A 25,824-nucleotide genomic window follows, 5' to 3' on the forward strand; every position below is an offset into this window, starting at 1 on the left:
AGAGTCCACAGTCCTAACTCGGCTTCAGGCTACGGTAGATCGTATCTTACGTCGGTTCGATCTTGCCGCGAATTCATCTCGCGCGCACCAGCCTTGCCCCGGTCCTCAACTGACCCCTTCGCTACAACCGATCGAACGACCTTCGAGTATTATCAAAATTCCGATACCATTCTTTTATTACACTTTGCATCGATAACGTTTCTATCAGTTCTTTCCTCACCTTTTCCCCGAGTGCCGGTGAACCCAATAATTCAAGGATATTTTGCCGCTTCAAGGATATCTCGGTAGGATAACATATCAAACGACTGGAGTCTGGGAGGTAAGGACACGTGGTTTCACAAGACATTTAGAAAAAGCTTTCTATCCGCGAGTAACTCCGTTTCATTTTCGAAGTGAATCAATTCGAAAATTCAGGCACAAGTTGAAAATCCTGTTCCGAACTGGATCGAGACGTTGAATTAATTCGGGATTAAGACGTTTCTGCTAAGTCAGCTTTCTATCATTTACCGGTTACAGATCTCGATACTAGTGTGACCGGCAGAACGTGATATAATTGTAATTAGTTCTTGCAAGTGAAATTCACGATGAAATTTATTTTTAACTTTGTTATTAGTATATTTTCACGTTTCATCAAGTGAACGATTTTTACAAAGAAATATTGTAAGATTCTGTTAAAAAGAAAATTGAAAAGCAAAAAGAAATCTCAATAAAGAATTTTTATCGTGAACGCAATCTATGATTATAAAGTTTTTAGCGCGTAACTTTAATAGTCTTTCGACTGATAAAATTCACTAAGAATACGTACGTAATGTGGCTATTAATTTTATAGGTAATTGCACTTTCTTTATAGTCGAAATGAATAGTTATTTATATCCGTGTTGTGTAAATTTCAATTCTTATTTTACATCTCATGACTTTTGTAAAGCAGTTCTTCCTGCATTAATGTCCGTATTTTTCTAAAATTAGAATAAATCACTAGAAATCAAGTAAGAAACAACCTTCAGACAGTCAGGGTCGGTCAATGGAATATGGTTTAACTCTATTTTGACTTATGATGAATAATAATATGCTATTAAGCTAAAATTTCTTTTTTCTTTGTGCAAACTGAATTATTCATTATTGTTGTTAATGCAATTATTTTAGATTAATTAATAAAAATACTACCTTGATTTTATATTAACAAAAGATATTATTTTATTGTTGTTATAGTGATTAAAATTTTAGTATATATATATTTATCCCAATAGTTTACATTTTTGAAGTACCAATGTTAAAAGTACAGTTTTTTTATTTTATTCTAAATTGAATCAATTTATTAATAAATTATTATAATTTATTATGATATATATATATATATATTTCTGGTTAATATTGTTATTAATATTTTATAATACTTTGATAAAGTGAAACTTACTATAAAAGTTGTTTGAAAAAGTTTATTACCTTGATAGCGTGCTTTTCTATTAACATATTGACTGCAACATGTTTTGTTTGTGGGCAGAATATTTAATTTTAGAATAAAAGTGTTACTTAAAATTCTTTTTAAGCCAGTCTTATTTTAATATTCGCTTTACTTTAATTATTTATAATATTTGTAAAAATACAATTTATAGAAATTCATAAAATATTTATAGAAATAGAATAGTATACAATAAAATAGGAACGCTAGTCATTGCATCGTTGACCACTGTATTAAAACTAATATAAATTATCTACTATTTTCTTATATTTAATTTAATTTATTAATTAGTTTAATAAAGTTAGTGAAATGACTTTAATTCATTACAGTATAAATTTATTAAATAACAAAAATTAATTTAATTTAATTAATTTGTGTGTTTAGTTTAATTAATTGAATTTGTGTGTTTAAAGGTGAAAAAATATTCATATATTCTACAATTTATTTGGTAACATATTTTTGAGATATGGCTAATTTTATTCATAATTTTACACTTATAGATATTTGAAATTAATACATATGAGAATAAGAAAATAATTACTTCTTAAATATTTTCAATTTGTTATTTCCACTTAAATGTTTTTAGAAATAGATAAAGGAAAGATTAAATATAAATTGTAATTAACTCGTATTCCTAATAATTTTCTTGCTTCTGTAATTCTGCGAATATGAACATATCTACATGATTATTCAATTAGCAATAGCTAATTAACAACAAAGATTATTAATCTTGTCGTAACCATAATGTATAATAAAATGTATAACAAGAAAATGAGCTTTTTCAAGGTTCAGTTTTTTAATACTACATATGTACATAATGTTTAAATAATTCTGCGAATCTAATGATCTAGCTTTTTTATTCTGCTCTTACAAACCATCTCAATAAATTAATGTTGGATTAACATTATTTAATATAAAAAATAAAAAAAAACAAGATAGAAATTTTTTTTTATAAGTACATACGATTTCTTATTTGACTAATGATTATATTTTATGATTAGATATATTTATATTGAAAATAGATAAATCATATCGAAAGTTACTACTTTCAAAATGTAAGGTATCTTATCGTGAGGTTGAATTGTCATAATTTAATATGACAGTAAAATCATCGTAAGTAATGTATATTGCTTTTTGATATTCAGTCGATTTCAACGTTTGCAAAGTGATTTTGTATATTCAGTTTTATACATAAATTACAATAGTAGTAAACTCTTATGATGATGTCAGTTGGTTGACACACCTCCGTTACTCCTACAACTATTTCATTCATTCACTATTTCCCTTCTATGATGGAAGGCATTGACTGTTCGTTTGTCATTTGTACATGATATAACAATTTTTTTTTTTCTTATGAACGTGAGGTCTTTAATAAATAAAAAATAGTGGTAGTAGGAGTATGAATGGAAATTATTTTTGTTTTAACATAGAGATATTATTGACGGATTAACACGTATGCGTGATTGGATTGCTACGTATGTCGTGATTAGTCACGCCATCGAAGCGTATTTCCCGCCTTCGACTTGGGAAAGAAGCAATTTCGAAAAATTGTTATCTTAAACTTATGTCACGATATAGTGCGCTCTTTAATTTCTACATTAATGTCAATTTTCTTTTTATATACAGGATGCAACTGTTACAAATAATCACTGTGTTATAAACTATAATCTGTCTTTTGCTTGAAGTTAAAAAAAAATGTTAGGACAAGAAGAAGATGAATGACTTCATATGCATAAACACGTACACTATTATATTGATGTGTATGAAACATAGCTTCTTCGAAGATTGAATCTATCAGTTGTCAATTATCAATTACATGGAAGAAGAAGAAATTCGCTATAAATCATTTATAACCCAATATAAAAAATTTAAAATTCTTTTTCTTACAATTGCTGAGAAGATACAGATATTTTTAGATAGAGACATGATTGTACAGCTCTACTTATTTCAATCATTGTTATTTAAATTATTTATATATAGAATATTAAAAACTACAGTTATATGTAGAATATTAAAAAAATTTATAAATAGAACATCAAAACCTTTTTATTTATTTTATATATATTTTATCAGCATAAATGATTAGAGCATTATTTTTTTACATTAGTTTATTTAACAGATATGCACTGAGAAACATACATACATTTAGTATTTGGGAAAGATTATAAATATCCTTCATTACAATTAGATAATTTTTTAATACACAAATTAATTAAAACAGGTGACAAATGGAAAACACTGTATATGTAATAATTACATTTCACTGTAATATATGTATTACATGTATATGTAATAATTACATTTCAAAAATCTTTTAATTTTTTAATTTATAATTCTTATAACTGTGGAATCTACTAGTTAGAAAAGTGCACTGGATACATATAGAAATAATTACGATCAAGTTATACAAATTTAAAAAATAATATTTCATATACATCAACCTAATATTTTCGTAAATACAATAACGTATGTGCATTTTGCAATTATTTCAAATAGAAATGTACCATTCTTTTGCACATATCAAATCTATGTAAAAAAAAGTATAAAATAACGTGGATGGAAGTTTAAATTTTGGTTTAATTAAATAGTGTAAATTTTAATTTTAACTTGTGAAACTTATTCTCTGAAAGACAAGGAAAGTTGTAACCTGTTCCTTTTGAGTTTGTTTTCCTTGTCTTTCAATCTTTGACCATGTTAACTTCATATTAGCAAACTCGTAAATATGACTGATTTCAGCAAATATTTAACCAAACCCAAAATAAATATGACGGATATTTTTGTCAAAATTAATAATGATTTCTCTATAAACGTAGATGGATTTAGACGAATGATTGTATAGATCTATTCATTTTAATTATTATTTAAATTCCAATGATTTATATGAAGAATATTTTAATGCGTAATAATAACTGATGGTTCTAATGTTAGTATCTTTTTATGTCAAGTTACGATTTGATATAATTATATAAGAAAAAAGAAAATGTTCTTATCTAAAAAATATACATGTATTATCGTACTTATATATATAAAAAAATATAATCGTGAATATATAGTCTAACCATTTATTAAAAAACAAAGAAAACGATACAGCTCGTTATAATTATATAAATTTGCACACATACATTTTTACAAATATAATTAAAATTTCAACGCAAATAAATAAAGATTTCAATATTATTCAATTCTATGTTAAATTTGTCACTTGACGAAACCTTAATTTGTGTGAAAATTAGCATCGTCATTTCACTAAAGTGTGTAGTTATTATTAGATCCCTTAAAGGCCATGCAACTTGTAGTAGTTTTGTTCCATAGTGAGTTATTTCGGGTTTAAATAGCTCCACTAAAGATACAAATGTTTCATTTCAAAGGCGATGACATTGGATTTGTTGTAGATAGAATTATACGTTGCTTTTGATTAGCGTGTTGCACAATACCTATTCGGGCCACAACTAGAACTTAAGGTCGTACAGGTATACACTTAAGTATGAGTGTAGACACGTAACTACACAGTGATTCATGAAAGTATTCGGACACTTATAGAATAATAGATGCACACGGAATAATTTTTATATACATACATATATAGGGTGTTCCATTTTAATCTTTCCACGCGATTATCTCAAAGTATTCGTTATCGCAAATAATGTTTCAAATAAAATTTAAAATGTTTCGAAAGAGACATTTTACGATGGCCATTGGATTTATCTAGGTGGAAGCGTTTTCAAGATTTCAAGGCCACTTCTATCATTTCAAAAATAAGAATAAGATTACGAGTAAATAAATAAAAGATTAAGAGTAAATTTAATAAATAAAAGATTAAGAGTAAATAATGAAGGGAATTATTCTACTTGTAAAAATAAGTCAAAAGTGTAGGTATGATCTTTTTACAAGACGTATCGTTTTTAAGAAAACTCAATTTAAAAATATATTACGAACATATTGAGTATATGTTTGTTAAGCCAAAATTTATGAAGTGTATGTTTATAATAGAAAATGGAAAAATTTTATTATTTATTCTTTATATATTTTTTCATGAAAGTGGAAAATGTTTTCTTAAAAATAGAAAAATTTTATTTTATATATTTTTTCATGAAAATGAAAAATATTTTCTTAAAAATGGAAAAATTTTATTTTTTATTTTATTTTATATATTTTTTCATATAGAATCGCTTTCTTTCCAGTTGTATTTTCAATACCAGGACATTTTATATTTTTTATGCATTGATCAAATAATTCGACATTCTCTATTTGTGTGATAATATTTTGTAATCTAGTTTAAATAAATATTCTTCTGAAATAAATATTCTTCTGAGTGAAGTATTCAATTTCTTCGAAGCATCGATTTATCTTCGCATAATTAAGATGATACTGATTGGAAATGATTGCTGATATTAAGCGACGATTGATAGAAATTCGTATAATTGACGCGTGAATTGGCTTATAATGGGTGTTAAATATTGTAACAGAAATATAACTTATACAGTATCTGAATGCTATATGTATATAATTATATTGTAGTTTCTTCTTTCTAATTTAGTGATTGTGACAACTATAAATTTGTTAGTTATTAAATTTTCTGTTATTAATTAAAAATATTTATTTGTGTTTATTATTAAAATTATGAACTTATATGATTGCATCCATACTTCTTTTTCCATAATGTTTTCTATACTTTTGATAGAATAATTCAGAATTTATGATATAAATATTATTTATAGCAGTAATTTATTAATTATGAATTTGTAATTAAAAATTTATAGAATTTTTAGCAAGTAGAAATCTAAAACTATAATACAAAAGTAATATGTGTATAAAATAATATCTAGAATGTTCTTTGCTATAATAAAAATACTTAGCATTAGTATGTAGAATGTTTCAAGTTTTCTCAAATGAAGCTTATATATTTTATGAATAAAAATAAGGAAGAAGATTGTTTTATTAAACAATTTACGAAATAATGGGCTGATTTTTTATCCGATAAAAAATATCTAAAATTTTTTTTAATTTTATTCCAAAAATGTTGAAATGTAAAAATTGAATTCATTCAAATTTCCTTCGAAAATCCATTCATTATATTCGTTTTATTATTTTCTTTAATTTTATAAATTCCTCATATGAATTCCTAACATAAATCCTTAACAAAATTTTCTATTAAATTCTAATTATCAAACATTAATTCTAATTATGTAAACTCACTTTTAAAGTAGAAACTCAATGAGATCTAGATCAACCTGATGTTTAATGATTTAGATGTGATAACGTTCGTTACGAAAAACAATTTGTTATTATTTTCTATTTTTATTTTAATAACACATTTATAAATTTATATACATGTATATGTATAATACTCATTTTATGTTTACTTAAATGTGGTAGCTTCATTTTATTGTATTTTCATAAAATATGGTAGCTTCATTTTATGAAATATAATTTTATGAAAAATTCAGGAATCGCTTATATAGGAATACACTATATAAAGGATCCAAGAGTAAAAGGGGAATGTCAATTTTAAGAAACTTTGAACTTAAGTTGAGTTAATTTGAGTTCAACATGTTTCTCGTGTGTATACTCGTTATCATTGTCTATATCGAGTTAAAATTTCCTGAGTTTTACATTTATTTTAATATATGAAGAAAACATGAAATTGTAACGTTATTAAAAAATAAATTTTCGTTTCCTGAAAAATACTAAAACTTGACCTCTTGATTCATCCTCTTCCCGTAGTATTGTATTTTCCAATATAATTTGTCATCACAATTAATAAGAATGTTTTGCAATAGAACAAATAAAGTTCTGCCATAATATTTTGTAATATTTTCACGATTTTTACTGATATTGAAAACTATTGTTAAATTCTATAGCTTTAGTTTTTTTAGAAGAATTATCAATAATTTATTGATGACATAATTTAACTTGCATCAAAGGATTTGTACCAGGAATATCTAAAGTACAAAGTCCAATTGATGCAACGCAAAATGCATTATAATATCACGATAAGTTTTCCGATGTTTATAGTTAAATCAGACGTCATCGAAGCTACTTTTTTACTACTACAGTTCTAGCTTTATGATTATTTGCATTAATTTTATTCTTTTGTTTTTTGCTTCACGTGTCTTTCTTGAGTTGTTAAATACTCCTGTCGGAATTTTCCAACAAGCAACAAAGAAATATAATATAACTTCATAAAAAAAAGTTTCATTATTGCAATAGTAGTTATATTATTAAATTATTGACAAGGAATTGAAAATTTTAAATTATATTTTCTAAGTTTCTGATGTATTTTTGTGTTATTAATTTATTCTAGGGTGCTAATCTGTTCATTTAGTGTATGTTTACATGACCCATTAATATTGATAATTCCGTTACAAATTAATCACAAAATTATGTAATAAAAATATGCATATATGTAGTTAGGTTACTAGAGTTACAAATTTGTATCGTAGACAGATATCATAACTAATGATATCAATATTTCTTACTTCTGTCTTAGTGAAGTAAAAAAATTTAAATAATACAAGTTTTCTTAATGCTATGATAAGCTTGTTAGAGTAAATAGTATATTCTGCAATTCATTGATTGTGAAACTGTCGAAGTGATAATATATTTTCTTATCATTTTTTTTTTTCTTAAGAATATAATACTCCATAAAATTGCAGAAATTTCGTCTGTTTTACTTTTTTTTCGTTATTTATGTTATTTAATGTATAACAATTATTTATTTTTAATAGTCAATTATTGATATGTATAGAATTTATTCCATGTCTGTAGGTTATTATTAAAAGCAAAGATACAAATATAAAACATAATTAAATATGAAGAAAACATAATTGTATAAATATAATATTTTATTACAATAGAACATTATAATATAAAAGAAATAAATATAAGAATTGAATATTACATCTAAAATAATGATGAAATCTAAAGATATATGGAATCATGTAATGCGAAAGTTAATGTGAATTTAATATAACGTAATTGCAGGCAATAAATTGAAAATTTTCCAAAGAACACGAACTTATCATTACGTGACATTATACGTAATTATCACAAATCGAGCAAACTAAAAACTTTATTGGAACTCTTGCTGATTTTGTTATGTTTTATCGTAAACTTATCAATGTGTGTTATCGTTATATGCGACGAACATAAATCAACGCAATATTTATTTCTTTTTTTTTTATTCATTACATTGAACAAATTTTCAATATCATTTATGTAACATAGAAATATATTTATTAAATCAATTAAGAATTGTACAAATAACTGAGGGACAGTAATCTTTAGAGTACTTATTTCGTTTTCGAATTCGCACATAATACTGATATATGGAGATATATGTTCTAATATAATAGATGATATATTTCACATATTTTATTTACAAAATTTCTTATGTACATTATTCTTCTTTATTAATAATAATTTATTAATTTTCAATTTTTCCATTGATCATTATTATCAATCTATTGGAAATAAATGTCATATCACATAATAGAAAAGTCTATCTTTTAAAATTGGGAAAAGAAATTTCAATATTTCCTGAAAAGAAATTTCAATATTTCGTTTATCATTATCTTATAATTATGTCTTCTATATTTTATAATTTTACAAAATTTCAAGGACTTGAAGTATTTATAATAATAAATCATTGCTTGATTCTTAATGCTGTTGAAAAAATTCATCTAATAAATCAGAATATTCGTTGTTAAAAAAATGTGGATTTCTACATTTTTCGAAATGTAATTTAAAGAATAGAATCCTGATAGAAAATTATGTTGTATCAAGTATCAAGTATTATAAAAAGTAATATGTATATTTTGAATATTTTATACATATCTTTCTTCATACTACATACATTTTGTGCAATTTTATATTTTTTCTATAAATACATTGAAATCTGCTATATAGTTACTAATATAGTTTGTTATTTAAAGCATTGATTATGTATAATTTTAATAATTATAATTAATTTTAATAATTATATCTCTGTACAATACTTCTTTATATACTTAATTACGGTATCGATGTATTCATTCATATTATATATTATATATTAATTACTTTTAATATATAATGATTAATTATCCATTTAATTATTATTTTATTTTATTTTATTAATTATTCATTGACAAAAACGTTTTAATATTTGTTATGTAACTAAAATGATTAGAAATTCATTTAGAAATCGACGCAATTTCCCGGAAGAAATACTTAAAAACCGATTAACTGCATAAAACTAGCATAAAAACTACAGATAATTTCAAAGATCAATTCTGATTTTTGCAATCGATTGGGCTAATTAAAGAAACTTTATTCTTTAATGTATAATTTTGATTCTAAAAACTTGATTGTAGAAATACTATAGAACTTTACATTTGCCTAAAGTTAAGTTGTGCAATAAATATAACATAATATCGATTGATATAATTATATATAATTTCTAATACATAGCGAAGCATACAATAATATTTTTCTATTTAACTTTTTATTTTAATGATAATTTGTTTTATAAATATAATAAATATTTCAAAAATAATATCGTTTTGAATTTCGATATATACAAGTATATATTTTATATATTTTAAAAATTTTATTTTAAACTTAATGAGTTGTTTAACTCATCTTCTCAATTTACAAATAATGCCTTCTCGATTTACAAATAATCGATATAGAAACTGCTTAAATATTATCATTTTTATTGAAATTTTCTTTCGGTATTAATTACAAACCTTCGATTAAACATATCCCACAAAACCGCAAGTCCGTTTATCTGTTATATACTCCATCAAAGGCAATGTTGATCTAATACCTCAAACTACACAGAAATATGAAAGCAATTAGTAGAGCTTGTTACTTGGTTGTTCTTGTTTAATTTATGAATTTTTTTGATCTTCTAACGTGTATCTTTACGTATTGTAAGTTTTCATAAACTTTTCAAGAAGGAAGCGTTGACGCAATAACTGACACGTGAAAAGTTAAAAAATTAACACAAAAGGGAAAAATAATAAAGAAGAAAAAAACTGAATAATAATAAAAAGAAGGAAGAATAATGCAGAGAATTAGTGACAGGAGTATGAAATAAACGAAAAATTAGAGCTACATTAGAAAATTATAAAAAGATATCATAAGAAAGAAAATAAAAATATTACAAGTACAAAAATGAAAATATCATAAAAAGAATTAAATTATTAAAAGTGCAAAGATTAAAATATCATAAGAAAGAAAATTGAAATATTAAAAATACAAAAATTAAAGCATTATAAGGAAAAAAAATTAAAATATTAAAAATTAAAATATCATAAAAAAAATATTGTTATATTAAAAATAGAGTATGAAGTGCGTAAAAGAAGTACAAAAATATTAAATGAAAAAGCTATAGCAATCTTGAACTGTTCCTTTTATATCAAATACCTACTTTCGTTTAGATTCAGTAAAATTGACTAACTTCAAAGTATAGAAAATGATATTATAAATATTGTTTTTATAACTTTACCTTAGAATTTATTATTATTTGCATCATTTTCTGAACTTATGAAAGTAAATTATTCATTTCCTAAAAATTGGATATTAATTTTGTACTTATGTAAAGAAATTAAGAAATTAATAGAAAAATGGAGTTGATCAGGCTCATATATAAAATCTCTTCATTCCTATTAAGGTAATGAATACTTTGTATCTTTGCAACATAAAAAATTATTACATTAATTCATCTAGAAAAAGTTTTCCTCAAGCAGTCTTGTCAAATAGAATAATAAGAGTTAATTTTTCAAGATGTATAATTCCAAATGACAACAAAGTATGATCGTGTTTATTGAAGCTACAAGTATAGTTTCAATTAAAGCTTTGTGTAGTTTGAATTATATTAATATTTAGAAAATTAAAAATAATTATTACATATAAAATATTTCTAATAATGAATGTGTGTTAGATTTATACAAGATAATTATACTGTTGCAAGATGTGCAGGCTCTTTTCGAGTAAAATACATATTAGTATTATATTGTATTTCTACAAAGTACATAAAGCAGATTGTGTTGATGAAAGCATTAAGGAGAAATATGAAATTTTTTAATGTTACAAAAAAAATCTAAATAGAAATTTGTGAATATTTGCACTCCTCAATTGTACTGTTAGATATAAACAAAGCTTTGGGCCATTTTCAAGTAAATATATTCGATATTAATATATTGCTATTCTATATTAATATGTAAATCAGATTATATTAATGAAATTATTAAGACGAAATATTGTTAAAATTTTTTCTATTATATAATTAAGTTTTTTTTACTAAAATTTTTTAATTAATTTAAAATAATATTTAATTTTAATTAAATTTCTTATCTTGTTAAAATTTTTAATATTATGAACAATCTTATAATAATTTCACTGTATATAAGAAATGTTTAATTTTTAAACTAATTTTTAGATCTTACTCAGACAATACAATATGAAGACAGATTCATTTTAGTTAATCGTATCAATCAAACTCTTATTTTTGAATGGACTCTATTAAAGAAACATAACTTATGTAATGATTATTCTTACTTTCAAAAAACTAATTTTTATGCTTTAAGACTAAAACTATTAAATTGGCCAAAATAACCAAAAAACTTTCGTTGGAAATTTTACAGATTTGAAACAGTATATTTTTGGAAATTTAAATGATCTGTTTTAAACGATAACTTGTGTGCTCTATTATATTTTAAATTTTCATTATTTTTTTACTTTAATATCTCTGATAGAAATTTTAGGTTTTAATTATCGATGGTTCTAACATTAAATATCCATAAATATATGTGCAAAAAGTCTTTACAGAAAGTCTTGTGGTTTTTTTTTTTAGGAAAAATGAATTGAACGTAACTGAAAATTACTTAAAATTTAACATTCTAAACTAGAATATCGCCTGAGGTAATTTTATAATGAATCGTATGATAATTAATGATCATCAATATTCATTGTATAACATTCACGCAAATAATTGTCAGAAATGATGCAAGTTGGAATATTGCGTGCGTTCATCCGGTTGGCTGGTAAAGCAGGAAAAGACATTGCTGACGATATTAGCAATGCTGATATTCTGAAGTCGACAGAATGACCTACAACCTCGGCATATTCATTTTATCTTCTCTCGGCTGGTCTTTCATTCTTTTCATTTTACTTGCATGCATTTGTTTCACGTTGTTCGAAACGGTTAGCGGCGTTGCGCGTGATCCATATTACGTTCGCCATTTCCGTTCACCGTATGCGAAATCGATGGTGGACAACGAAAGCACAGTGTACCTGTATGGTGAAATTCTGATGTAATATTGTGATACGGTGCGTTATGTAACCTATGAATCACGTAACGTGTCAAAATGAATTTTTTTTTCTCAGAAACTACGTATCTTCCAACAATCGTTTGTGTGTAATATCAAGAAGAATGGCTCGCTAATTAAGTATTCTTCATTTTTTCAGAAGTTTTTTCAGAACACTTGAAAAATTCCAAAATAAATATTAAAAAATTCAATTTCATGTTCTATGTTCAGAAAATAAATCTCATATTTTATATTTAGACATACGCTTGGTGTTGTTTTATATAATAATAATAATAATAATGGTTTATAAAGTTCTTTTCCCAATGGACAGGAAAATAGAATTAATTGTGTGTCATGATAAATGGCAATTAAAGATTTTTTTTAATTTTTCAAAAGATCGGAGTATCCATGTTCATATTTAAAATTCAGAAATAAATTTACATATTATAATTATATACAATATATAGGATGTTTCACGAAAACCAACTACCTGAATATCTTCTTTATTAATGATAATATGGAAATCGTTCCTTACGTAACTTAAACTGGTTGAAGAGACGAATCGGATAGAGTACAGAATAGATTTAGTAGAGATAGATAGAGTTATCTTTTTAAATGTTTCTTTCAAGGTTATTGGCTCTTTTTTTATCTAGGAAACATGTATTTGTTTCTATTCCATCACGTAGCTCATGAAAAAATACATTCAGATATGTTTATGATATGATCTTTAAATGACTTTGGACTTTAATATTTTTAAATTAATTATGTTAAGTGAGATTGCAGACGAAATAGAAGTGATCTTGAAAGTAAACAAATACTATTACAACACTATGAAATTAGTTTATTATTAGTTCTCTCAAGCATTGTTCATTATTAATTCTCTTGGTGTATCAAGTCGACAAGTGATCCATAATTAGTTATTCAGAACAAGAAAATGATTTTCATTTATGGCAAGGCTTGCCAGTATCTGAGAGAAGCTTTCGAATTTATAAAAAAGAATTTCGTCCATCGCGTCATTACATACGTAAATATCACTAAAACATTTCGTGAAGCTGGTCGACAGAAAGAAATACATAAAATTGTTATCCATTTTGTTAACCAAAAAAACGTCATCGCCAAAGTCCATGAAAATCTACATATTAATTTAAGACAACTTGCACGTGAAACTAATTACGTTTCAAGCATATTCCGAATGCTTTATGTAAAAAAATGTCATCCTTTCCATTTATCTGTTCATTAAGTCCTTGATGGAAGAGACTTCGAAAATCGTTTAAACTTTGATCAGTGGCTCATACGTCAACCTAATGAAATGTTTTTCACAAAAATATTATTTACCGATGAAACATCTTCGACAAATCATGGTTAATTAAACTTAAGAAATATGCATTATTGGTATGATGATCGGTTGTGAATCCGCGATAGTTTTAATATTTAATGCGGAATTATAATAAGATAATTGGATCTTGCTTTATCAACGGTACGCAAGCTGGGAAAAATTACACTACATTTTTGAAAGGCGAATTAGGGTTTATCAGAATCTTGCTCAATATAAGTTTCACATTAATTTAAAGTCCAAGGTCATTTGAAGGTCATGTCACAAATATATCTGAATGTATTTTTTCATGAGTTACCTGATGAAATAGAAAAAGAATATACGATTTTTATATAAAAAATGCCAATGATCTTGAAAAAAACATTAAAAAATGATATTTAGAAAATAGTTCTTCTATTCGATTCGTCTCTTTAATTTGTTTAAGTTAGAAATAATTTTCGTACTAATAGAGAAAATGTTCAAGTGGTTTGGTTTTCATGAAACGCCCTGTATATATAATATAAAAAAAAAAAATATATATATATATATAGTACCATCTTATTTGCTGAAAATACATGGTTTTATTTTATTTATTTATTTATTTTTTATTTACTCCAAAATTTTGAACAATAATGCATGTTTCTTATACTTGGTAACTTTTCATTGTTGTTATTGTTAAAAACATATTTTAATTAGAACACCGAAATTATTATAATTAAAAAAATATTCAATATAGATGCTAAAATATGCCTTACATGTTCAATATTTCAAATTTCCTATAAATGCATAAAAATTCTAATAATTGCAAAAAAATATGATTGAAAATTTTACAACTACATACACTTTGTTAAAACAAATATTATATTTTTATTTCAACATATATGAACAGAAAGTATTGAAAATACTTTAATAATACATGAAATGGTTAAACAATAAATATCATATTATTACAGTTGAGAAAATTTGAACTGAATATTGATTTGAAATATGATTTTAATTTAAATAAAATATGTCTAATGGATTTATAATATTATTCACATGTATTGAGTATATTTTATAAATTTCTTAAATTTATGTATATATCATTCTATACCTATTTCACTTACTATATTATAACTCCATCATTATTATATTTATCGGGTATTATAATTCCTATAAGTCATGTAATTGAAATATTTTAATTTAAATATAGTATTAATCATTTAGAGAATGAAGTGAGAAATATAATGTTGGAATTTATGCAAACTGTACGTTAAACTGTACGTTATAATATTAATGAAAGTGAAATCATCAGAAAGTGAAATGAAGGCACTGTAAATAATTGATTAACTACGTCATTTAATTATTTATTGTGAATTTCTTGCATTCATTGTATCTGATTTTAATGCATATATTGAATATTGAGCATTCTGAAAATATACTTCTTGAATTTTTATTTGTCCATTAATTCATTACTTTGCTCTATTATAATGGAATTTTACTTTTTTTGTATTAATATTACACATATGGAAAATAGTTCATCAAGGAAAATTGTTGGTTACTCAGATATTTCGTGTGCTAGAAACTATTCTCAAAGAGTAATCTTTGAAAGATTGCATTAGATAAGATAAGATAACTTTTATATTACATGTTTGCTACATTTTTTCTCTCGTTTAAAGGTGTCGCAATATAACACGATATTCGTTTATACTCGTCGATACTCTTTTTGCAAATTTATCGTAAATAAAATAGTTTTGTATAATATTTTTTCGCAATAGAAACTTAACAGAAATTACACAAAAATAACATCCGATTATGTACAAATTTACAGCGTTAAATGCATGTATTTTTTTATTATAAATAAAAAACAAAGTGTTCTGCATTTAATTCTTTGCTTATATTTATTTTGGTACTTTCTTTCGTAGTATATTTCAGAAAATATTAATTTTTTCGATATTGCGTCCCAATAATCTTTTATTCAAAATAATACAAGAAATACATTCGTGAAAAGAAAATAGCAGACTTGGCAAGTGCAATTGTACTGTTCAGTTGGAACTTTTTAAACAATGTAATACTTTTCTCTACAATTTTTTTCTATCTCCGACAAAAACAAAAATATATTCTATCTTCGATAGGAATATAGTACGGTTTCTAGATTACGCTGTATGCTATTTTATACATATATAGCAAAATTTAAATGTACCTGATAGATTTTTTCGAACTCGATTTTTTCGAAAACGGAGCTTTAAATGAAAAACATTTATTCTTTATTTTCCACTTACTTTTTCGTGTAAAATCATCTTACGTTAATAATCTTTTTCGATTGTAACATCCGATTGAAAATACCTTATATAAAATGTACTAAACTCCAAAGATATATATTTAGTATATAAAACAAAATTACTTTTTTATACTTTATACAATATAATAGCTAGTACAATAATAGTAAGCTAATTAAAAAGGAGTGAATAATAGCTAATGTTTATAATTAGCTGTAATATTAATAGGTAATAAATATGTAGGAACGGAAAATTACTTAATATTATCTTTTTAAACGCTTGTAAAATTTATATTGTATTTGTATAAGTGTCATATTTATTCTTATATAGCTTTAATATTTTTAATTCTGAAAATGTACAAATATTTTTCCAAATGTCCAAATTTTTTTAAATTATGTTAAACGGCATGCTAAATTATACTTATTATATTATATTAAACTATACTAAATTATGTTGAATTGTATTTGTTAACACGTACTTCTCTTCGAAGGAATGATTCATATTTCATATTTGAAAAATATAGTAATATAGCAAAAGACCAACAAATTGTGCAGAATTTTTAGCATTTAAATTTTGAAATATAATAATAAAATATGAAGATATAGATATTATAATAATAAAAGAAAATCAGATATTAATAAGAATTAAATAGACTACAGTATTAGTTAAATCCACGAAAGCTGATGTATCGTGTTTCGTTAATCGATTTTTATATCGCAGTGAAAAAGATCGTATAATAATGTAAAATCAAGCCTCTACAATGCATTTATTTCATTTTACTTTCATCCGTGACCTGTACAGGAAGAGATCCGTTGATCTCGTATAGACAGTGTATCTCGTATGAAATCAGATCTCAAAATGTTATTGTAACACGTCGATCGTTTTTCAGGTTGGTAATCGCCACGCGTTTATACCAAAAGATTATGTAATTCAATCTAGTCATTGGAAAAATACGAAATTCGAAAGAAAGGACTAATAATTAGGATATAATAATAATTAATTATAGTTTTATTTAAAAATATTCTATTATTATTGGATTATTAAATTATTGAAATGAAAATAAAAGAATTACATTATATTAAATTAAAATTCTTATCTGTAATTTAAAATTTTAGAATGGGTGATATTTATTAATAAACTGCACTTTTTAATTATCATAATTTCCATTTATAGAAAATTTTGAGGTGTGAAATTGCACGTAATATAAAAAAATGTATAAAATATCCAAAATATTATTTTTTATAATATTCAGTACAATAGTAAAACAATTTTCTACCGAGGTTTATTACGTTAATTACATATAAAAATCTACTTGTTAATTTTTGAGTAGATATATTCAGTACATAGTATACAAGTAAGGCGTTTTGGCTTCTCATTCGAAAAAGAGATGTTTTTATATGAAAGATTAAGTAAAAAATTAAAAATATAATTTTATGTTTGAGATTTCTGAAAAATCTGATATTGAAAATTTATATACATAGAATTCGGCAATACCACTCCCAATTATTGATTACTTTTATCTGTATTTGTATTTGTAAATATCGATAATACTTCAAATGTATGTCGTAATTCAAAAAATATAATGATTATACAGTTGCGGACACAAACTTATATACGCCAAATTTCCAATACTTCGAAAAATTGATAATATTTAAACTGTTATAATTTCGTATAAGAAATTGTATAGCAATGAGACTCATTTCAAAGTGTAGACCTTTCACAATCCTAGATTCATTTTTAACAATTTTTGTCGTGTATGCACTAAATAAAAAATAAAGATATGTTTTCCTCGAAAATTTTATAAATTCAAATGTTTCTTATAATGATAGCAGTGATTAATCAATTAATTTTGATTGATTTTATATTTAACATAATATATATTTGTATTATAAATGACGCTCTACTTTGTATACCGTGAAAATTAATCCTGCTGTTATTCTATACGACCAGAAAATGGCTGTTACATTTCATTAACTATTATTAAGATATTTATAGAAAATTTTTAAATATTGTAAAAAGAAAAAATGTCCGAGAAAATATAAATGTAAAAAAAAAAAAATAAAGAGAATAGGAAAGCTATAAATCTATTTGTATTTTGTTTCTCTATATACGGTATTATTTATTAATTAAATGCCTGTAAGGTTTCTATTATTTTTAATGAAGAATTGTACTTTTTATTATTGGATTTAATACAATTATTTAGTCGTGCCTAGAGTTCATTAATGTTTAAAGTTCTGAACTCCAAACATTATATGTTGCGTTTGATTTACACGTATGTAAATAGGGGGTCAAGGTCGCCTGGTTGATTGAATTGTACAATGATATTAACATTAAGTCGTCATCAGAAGGATAACAAGTTTGTTTTGAGGGCATTGTTTCTACATAGATTGTAACTTTTAAAACAATTAATAGTTAAGTTGATCTCTATTCTGTTATAAAAAATTTCTAATTCATATTTTTTAAGTTTTAAGTTTTAAGTATTAAATATTAATTTAAAGTATTAACTAAGGTATTACTTAAATATTAAATATTCATTAGATAAATAAGTTTTGTGCTGTTTGCAAACATGATCTTTTTAAGGATTACATTATCTATTTATTTATTTTGTATTGTATATAAGAACAGATATGCTCTATATTTTGTATATACGATATAAGTTTATCTCTTTAAATGTTTAAAATTTAAGCAAAAATCTAAGAGTTTAATACTGAGAAGTATATAAGAAATTAAAAAATTCTTCCATTTTTAAATATATATTTTTTGAGGTATTTGTTTAATGTACTGTACTCTAACTGTTTGAACCTCTAATAAGATCAATTATTTTATAATTGATCATAAGATTATTTGTACAATGCTTTAGTACTAAACACTCAAAACAAAAGGTTAAATATTTAAATGCTAGATGCTTAATCTGCAGACAAAGAAAAAAAAGAAAGAAATATTATATAAAATTCAGTCAGCTTACGTTTTTTTTTTTATAGAGTTATAAACAAATATTTTATACGTATTATATGTATTTACATTGTATGTACATTACTACTCAAAAATATTCGAATAGTTTAGCTGATTAATAATAGCAGATGAATATTCAGCAAATTATTTGTTTAAAGATTGATCGACAATATATTTTAATTTGAAATGTAATTTACTGATAATCTATTTACTAGTTTCAAGTATTATAATTGAATATCTGTATTATAAATTTAGAAACATATCTGTATTATAAATTTTTCTTATTTTAGAAAAATATCTGTATTATAAATTTTTCTTATCTGATGTTTTAGAAATTATATAGGTAGTTTGAAAATAAAAAACTTTTCCGTTACACGTTATATATTTACACGAATTTTTCTAAATTTTTTTTATATTTATACATATTATATTAATTATATTAAATATCTAATATCTTCTGTTTGTCAAGATTAATTACTAAATGAATAAATTAACTTATATTAATTGACAGTATATCTACTAACTGAATAAATTAATTTACACTATTTGACAGTATATCTACCAAGTAATAATTATTAATGATTAGCTTTGAAATAATAATTTAAGCTAATACATTACAAATCATTATTTCCTAATCCTTCATATTTATTATTGATAGATTAAAAAATTATTTGGTACATTTGGCTTCCACTTATAGCCGAATAATACATACGACAATCACGCCGTTTGTTTCGTTACGAAATGTGTGTCAGCAGCGAGATAACGTTCTTGATTGCTTCCATTGGTTGTCAATAAGTACATACTGTACTCTTAGAAGCGTTGGCCATGTGATTCTTCTATTCGACTAATTTAAATAGATTTAAACACATTGGTGTACTGAAGATGATACGATTTTAACATTACCATCTATAATAACACACTGATTGGTTTGCTTTCATCGATTACAGGAAACCAGTTTGCATCGCGATAACGGTACTATTTTTGTCACTGTATTATGTATTACAAACAACTTGTCAATGTTAAATGATAATCATGAAATTAATAATTGGTCAGTTACTCATGCCTGCGTAAGAGAATCTAGTTTTGGGATAATTTAATAACGTATTTTTACAAGATAATCTAAAGACTACTTGTCGACTTTGATCTTGCCTCTGTGCAATTCCCCGGTTGCAAAAGATAAGATGCAACAACTGTTGATCTTGTATTAAATCGTTCATTAGTATTCCACTGCAATTAACACGATAGCTATAATGATAATGATTTAATTTTACGTGATTGGTTGATTTATCGCTATCATCTCTACATTTTATGTTACAATTAAAAATTATGTATTATAATTTGTTAGATTTTATGATATAACTTCAAGATGCAGCTGAAATACGTAGAAATAAATTTTATTTTATAATAGCACCGCTTACGGAAATATATTAATGATCTCATATTTAATAGCAAATCTACATTATCTTACACGTAACAGAATATAATTATAAGAAATATATATTATATTTTACGCAGTAGAAATATATATGCACTTCCATTTCATATTTAGTTTTAGAAATTGTCTTTTGTAAATTATTAGTATTTTTATTGATATTAATAGTATTTCGTACATTTAAATTGCGAATTTTTACGCATTTTTAAATTTTTATAGATAAAAGAAAGATTTTATAGCTAAAAGAAAACGGGACCTAAGTAGAAATTTATTTTATCTACTATAGATTATAATATATTTATATATTTTTGCATATTATACATTTTACATTTTTATATCTTGCAATTTCCTATAAATGCATAAAAATCTACATAATCTGTTATGTAAATAAGTGACTGATATTGGATATTATATAAATGAGTGACTGATACTATATTCTACTATATATGATTAATTTACAAGTAATAATAATAAAATTTACAATAATAATAATAATAAAATTTACAATAATAATAATAATAACAAAATTTCAATAAAATTTACAATAATAATAAAATTTCAATAAAATTTACAATAATAATAATAAAATTTCAATAAAATTTACAATAATAATAATAATAAAATTTCAATAAAATTTACAATAATAATAATAATAATAATAAAATCTCAAAAATATTTTAAATCAATAATAATAATGATATTTTGAATACATATTTTTTTATATTTATTACTTTTAATATTTCTTTTAACTTTTTTAGTTCGCAATCAAATATAAAAATATTTTTATTAATCAATGATGTAAAAAAAATAATTATCTTATAGATATAGCAACTTCTGTTTTATATATTTCAAATTGATCCAAGCAAATAAAATTTAAATAAAAGATTGAAGTAATATTTTCTCAATAGTATTTTATTTAAATTGTATAATTCATTGAGTATGTATCATATGATATTATCCACAGTTTCGCTTTTATTTCTCAATAAAAATATTTTAAATAGCATAAATAATTAACTAATACTATAAGAAAACTGCCCTTTCATTATATTTTATTGTAACACGATATTTTCCATAAATAAAATATAGACGAATCGTGAAATTTTACATTGCAGTTAACGTGTTAATCAACATTAAATACTTGTAAATTCATTTCCTTCGGTTATTATTAAACGTGATTGTGTATATACATCTTTTTTCTGTGATAATTTTGTCGACTGTTTTCCTACAATTATTTACATATTTCCAAAGTTGCTGCCTTAGTTATATAATAATAATACCTTTTTTTATCGAATCGAAGTCAATGTTTACCAACGGATAATTACAACCGATCTTGAATTCATTACTTTTAATCGTTAACGTTACGTATTGCGTTAGCTATCGGCGCAATACAGATTCCTATTAGTTTTTTCCACTTAATAACCTCCGAACGAGTAAGAAACACATTTGAATGATTTTGTCGCAGCGTCATTGTATGAAAAAGCATCGCTGCTTTTTCATCGTTTTTAGTTTTGCTATCGAGCGTGGAGTCTGGATGATTAATCGAAAGCGGCGATTCATAAATAGGATTGCTCGTTAGAAAAGCAAATACGACTCTCGTTATTTCTGATTACTTCGAGTTGATTGACCTGTCCTGACGTATGGCTCGATCCTGATTTCTGGTGCGTTACGGTTTGCTAATCGTTTCGCACGACCGGCTGCCATCGATATCGCGATACCTGTGTGGTTAAGACACTCTCCTTGTGTGGCCTGCGTCTCTCTTTTTCATTCTTTCCTTCTCTTTTTCACCTGACTTATTCCAACCCGCATTCCCTCATTCTGCTTTCCTTTTTCCTCGGTTCCACTTCGTTCTTTTTTTTCTTCTTTTCTTTCTATGCCTCGTCGTCGTTGCGCTTCACGTTGCTGAGGTTCTACCGTGTCTTCCAGCACCCGTGAAATTGCTATTCCCTTAAATGGATACTGCAGACACTAAATCTGCAGTTGTTACACTATGCGCGTAGTAATTGTACAGGTACGTTCGTTCCATTCATTTCATCAATTAAGTATTTCTCTTCATCCTTTTGAGACATTCGTATGATAAATAAATGTCCATGTGTCTGTTAAGATGTAAGCTCTCAGCATATAATAAATAAATTTCTTCCTCACACATGTTTTCTTTACATCACTGAGACTTGTTGGGATAGGTATATGATATCAATGTAAAAAATTTATGGGACAATGTATTCTAATTTAAAAAATTTTCTAAATTTAATTTTTAATTTCTTTTTTATAGATGAATGTATTGTAATAAGAATTATTATAACAATTATTGTTATTGTTAACAAAACATTCGCCTTCTTAATTCATTAAGGATCGAGCAATGATTTCTTGTGATATACGGTAAAAGCCTCCAATAAAGAATCAAAAGTATTCGATTAATCTTTTGTATTCTAATGATACTTGATGTATCGTTTTATGTTAACGCTTATAACAATTGTTCATGGTACTTAAAAAGACATGTAAATTGAACACTCGTGGATCACTGGAAGAGAGCACACGAATGTTTTACAGTTAGTATTATATCGTGACCGTCATCATTGTGCACCTTTTTTTTAATTGCACCAAATGCAAAATTTACAAAATTTTTCATTTCCAATTCAAAAATGTTTTATCTAGAGATTAATTTCCATTAAGAAAGTTGTATTTTAATTGCAGTTAATTTTTTTCCTTTCCTTAAATTTTTTCATAAATATAATGTTTGTGAATATAACATTCCATATAATAATTAAGCACAATCGAATTGATATAGTCGTGACATTTATATTTTTCTATTTTTCAAATTGTTACACTAGAAAGAAATTTTTTGGTTTTTTTTTTTTATAAAGTATGAACAAACGTGTGTTGATAGAAATTCTTGTGGATGAAATAAAAAATCATGATACTAAAGATTAAACGTTTTTGCTTTGTATAGTACTGCGTTTTATTTTTTGCAGTTTACCATCTTAAATGTAATATTACACATCTTGTGTGTTATCTTTATTTTTCGAATTAATTAATTATTCGAATATTATATTATCAGTACAAACAGTTCGAATATCAAAATATTCGAGAAATAATGGTTCAAATAAGATTTCATTGTATCTGAAGTTATTAGAAAATTTATTTCTCTTTCGCTATGTTTATAATATCGTTACAAATTTAGTGACACAAAAATTTATTAAAAATAATATAGCTAACTTGATGCCGGATGAAAGGAGTTAATGAAATTTTCAGATAATGTAACAACGTTTTTGATACTTTTGTGTAAAAAGTTATCAGTTTATTCCAATATTTAAGGTTATTTCTTTTAACGTACATAGTTCTGTGGAATTTGTATATTTAGTTATCCTTTTTTTGGCGTGAAACACATGCTTATCATTTACTGTTGAAAGTATGTGAAAAAATTATATATATATAATTTCAAAATCACGCTCACAAACGAAACTTTAATTTATCGCGATATTAATAGATTAGGTATATATAATATATCGATCGTTGAATTCATTTTGATATCAACTACAACAATATAAGGTTAAAAATTTTTAGTGTTATTTAAAAAGTAAAATGTTAACTGGAGATATTTTTAAAAAAGCAATCTTTGAAGAATTTGTTATATTGCAGTTTGTACACAACTGATAACTGACTTTTATTCTGAACGTTATTTTCAATAATGGTCAAAAGTGAAAAATTATAATAATAATCGTTAGGTTACGAAAATTCGCAAGTTTCTGATATTTAAAGAAGAACAAGGATTCTAAACATTTTATAGACATCAATTCAAATGTATACTGCAGACACTAAATCTGTAATTACGTTATGCGCGTACATCCGCACAATAATTATACAGGTGCGTTCGTTCCATTCCCCGTCTGCTAAGTTAATTTGTTATGTCTCATAATTTGCTCGTTCATATCATGTAACCTTCTGGTTTATTTATAATGGAGTACAGTCTTAAATAAGTGCGATGCAAACGAATATTCAATAAGTTTAATATTTTATTATATGACAAACTTCAATTTCTATTTTAGAAATTAAACAGTTAAAGAATAAGCTTCATATTAAAGATTATATTATATAATTGAAGCGTTCGGTGTAGAAACTCCATTTTTAGTTTAGATATAATAATAATAATAATAGCTTAGATATAATATACTTACTAAAATGTATATGAAGAATATTGTATTAATTTATTTTTAAATAAAAGTGTATTGACTGATATAAATTAATCTAACAATCGATTTTTAAATTAAAACTATCTTCTTTTTTCTCAAACAAAAATTCTACATGTCAAAGTGCCAAAACACAGGGTCAAAAATTTATTAATAAACATAAAACAGAATAGGAATTATAAATATAATTTTTTCAAATATTTAATATATAACCTGCTTAAAAATTTACTTCTCTATTGAGCTTGAATTATATTTATAAATGAAAATGTTGCATGAAGCTGCTATCTGCGAAATTTCTCCTAATAGTTTATTTAACAGTTGGAGAAAATATTGATAGTTTGCCAAACTTCCTTTTGTCCATAATTTTCTTTTCTTTCTCGCAAAAAAGCTGATAAATGCATTTTGTGATATAATACTTGGAATTTCTTATTGGAATCTCTTAGAAACTTATATTACCATGTTGCAAATATACAAAATCCATTAATTCTCTATTATTAGAAATTCTCGATGTAGTATTATTCTTAGTCTGTATATTAAAAATGAAGATGAATTTTTCTTTTTACTCGAATGTACAATTGCTTGTTATAGTGTAATTGACGATATTTTGAATTAAATTGTGACGACCTATATTTATTAACAGAGTGAATTTATTCACAATTGAATAGAATGATCTTGTAGTAAATAATTAATTATTTCCTGTCGGTAATGAAGATTCGAAAAGTGACTTTTACTTAATTAAAATATACTCTAAGAGTTGTTTGTTATAATTCATCTTTTTATTTAATCTTTCGTCAAAATTGCTTTGTACCTATAATTATTCATAACATTATAATAGCAAATATTATTATGAGTGAAAAAAATATTTAATTTTTTGTTTGTTAAATATAATTATGATATAGTGTAATTATGAAAATAATTGGAAGAAATTTGGAG

The 25,824-nt window shown here is 24.3% G+C and overlaps 1 protein-coding gene across 2 annotated transcripts in view; it reads left to right on the forward strand.

Annotated features, from left to right (window-relative positions):
• The first annotated feature begins 2 nt into the window (after nt 1–2).
• Nucleotides 3–25,824, forward strand: part of LOC122531826 (protein windpipe) — a 39,842-nt gene continuing 14,020 nt past the window's right edge. For both annotated transcript variants that reach the window (XM_043660064.1, XM_043660063.1), the window contains exon 1: nt 3–319. The gene's annotated coding sequence lies outside the window, so the exon portion shown is untranslated. The remainder of the gene's footprint in view (nt 320–25,824) is intronic.

Source organism: Frieseomelitta varia, unplaced genomic scaffold, assembly GCF_011392965.1.
Source record: "Frieseomelitta varia isolate USP_RPSP 00005682 unplaced genomic scaffold, Fvar_1.2 scaffold_418, whole genome shotgun sequence".
Lineage (NCBI taxonomy): Eukaryota > Metazoa > Arthropoda > Insecta > Hymenoptera > Apidae > Frieseomelitta > Frieseomelitta varia.